At 48.7% G+C, this 2,331-nt stretch overlaps 1 protein-coding gene across 1 annotated transcript in view; it reads left to right on the forward strand.

The window, feature by feature from the left end:
* Window positions 1–333: 333 nt before the first annotated feature.
* KIAA1671 (KIAA1671 ortholog) overlaps window positions 334–2,331 on the forward strand; it is a 136,750-nt gene continuing 134,752 nt past the window's right edge. The window contains exon 1 of the mRNA XM_045291314.1: window positions 334–409. The gene's annotated coding sequence lies outside the window, so the exon portion shown is untranslated. The remainder of the gene's footprint in view (window positions 410–2,331) is intronic.

Raw genomic sequence — 2,331 nt, forward strand, 5'->3', positions numbered from 1 at the left:
CCGCTGGCTGCTTGCAGGGCATGGGAGGCAGTTAGCCTCCTGGAAAAAGCTGGAGAGGGTGCCGCAGCTGGCACTGTGACTGATGGCCTGGTGTTCCTGCTCTGCGGGACGTGGAGCTGGCTTGCATGGAGGGGCAGGTGGGGTGGGTGACTGGTGTGGAGGGGCAGGTGGGGTGGGATGGGCTGCAGTAATGGTCAGACCTGGACTATTATGTGCCTGGAACAAACGTTTTGTCTTGACCATCTTTTCAGGTTTTCCTTCCTTTAATAGTGTGATTGTGGTAAAAATATATTTCACAAAGGTCGCTGTTTTCATGGTTTTCTACAGTACCGTTCAGTGGCAGCCCTGGTGGCCCAGTGGCTACGTGTCGGCCTGCTAATCTCAAGATCAGCTGCTCCAAAGGAGAGAGGTACGGCCTTTTGCTTCCATAAAGAGTGACAGTCTCAGAAACCCACAGGGGCAAGTCTGCCCTGTCCTCGAGGGTCGCGATGAGGTGGCATCGCCTCCTTGGCAGTGAGGAGCCTGCGTTACTGTCCCCACACTCTGTTCCCCACAATTCCCCATCACCCCACCAAAAGATGCTCCCTACAGCTTCAGCAGTAACTTCTCACCCTCCCTGTGCCACGCCCACCCCCAATCCTGCTTCCCCCTTGGTAGGTCAAACCCAACCCACTGCCGTCTCTTGGAGACCCTAACTGCTGTAAAGAGTCAGAGACTGCCGGTCTTTAATGACACAGACAGCCTCATCTTTCTCCAGTGGGGTGGCCAGTGGCTAGTGAGTTCAACCACCAACCTTTTAGTTTGCAGCTCAACGCTTAGGCTGCTGCGTTACCAGGGCACCTCCCATCTGGTAACCACACATGAACTTAGGACTGTCTCTAGTTGCTGATTCTAGCTGTGACAGACCAGGGCAATCGTACACTCTTTGTCCTGCCATGTCCATCTGAGTTCACTCAGCATGATGCCTGCCAGGTGTGTGCCTGTCCTAGCCCGTACGTAGCAAGTCCTGGTTTCCCAGCTGAGTTCAGTGGTGCTTTGTCATATGCACGCGCCCCAGGATGCTTGTCCCTCCTCTGCGGGTATCACTCAGATGGTTCCTAACTTTTGCCTGTCGGGGATCATGCTGGCATGGACATGGGTGTTTATGGGTTGGAATCCCTGCATTCTTGCCTCTTGGTTCTAGTTCGGGGGCTCAGTTGTATCATCAAGTTGTCTTCTATGCCACCATGGAACAAAAATGCCAAACCTGTTGCAGACTCATCATGATCCTGTATAGCAAAGTACAACTGGCCCTAGGTTTTCTGACGATACCCGTCTTTACCAGCTCAGACAACTATGTTTATCTCAGAGCCATTGGTGAGTTCGAACGACTGACTTTATGCTAGGGAATCAAATGCCTCACCCACATCACAAGCAAGGCTCCTTGGTGCCATCCTTACTGTGGTAGCTACATAATCTGTTGTCAACTTGAGACTATTAAGAGTGAAAAGGTGGAGTTTAGCCTGTCTACCAGGCCGCAGTTCATTTGGAGGCATAATGGAGATATATAGCTCCCTGGAGGCCAGATACATTCACTCCCTGTGAGACATTCTTGTTGACAAGACACATGGAGCTATGCTGATAGAGCCAGAGCCCTGGAGCTGGAGGTGCCACCTGGAGACCCATGCCAGCATGGAGATGCTTCCACTGCCACTGGATCCACAAGATTTTCCATCCACTGACCTGTGATCTTCCCGCATTCGGCATCATTGCATGTGTTTCGTGAATCTGAAGAGGAATTTAGAGATTGGTATCGGACATATGGGCTAATATTGGACTTATGGACTTAAACAGGACTGGATTGGGATGTTTCCTTAATATACAATTACTCTTTGATATAAAGCTCTTTTAAAAACATCATTTTTATTGAGGGCTTATACAACTTTTTAAAAAAAAATCATTTTATTAGGGGCTTATACAACTCTTATCATAATCCTCTATACATCAATTGTGTAAAGCACATTTGTCGTACAACTCTTATCACAATTCAACCATCCATTGTGTCAAGCACATTTGTACATGTGTTGCCATCATCATTCTTAAAACAGTTTCTTTCTACTGGAGCCCTTGGTATCAGCTCCTCATTTTCCCCACTCCCTCCTTTCCCCACCCCCTCCCTCATGAACCCCTGATAATTTGGAAATTATTATTATTTTGTCTTTTCTTACACTGTCTGATGTCTCCCTTCACTTACTTTTCTGTTTTCCATCTCCCAGGGAGGGGGTTATATGTAGATCATTGTGGTAGGTTCCCCCTTTCTGCCCATATTCCCCTTACTGTCCTGGTATCGCT

The sequence above is a fragment of the Echinops telfairi genome, unplaced genomic scaffold (assembly GCF_000313985.2).
Source record: "Echinops telfairi isolate 266 unplaced genomic scaffold, ASM31398v2 ScPeMD7_70;HRSCAF=299, whole genome shotgun sequence".
NCBI lineage: Eukaryota > Metazoa > Chordata > Mammalia > Afrosoricida > Tenrecidae > Echinops > Echinops telfairi.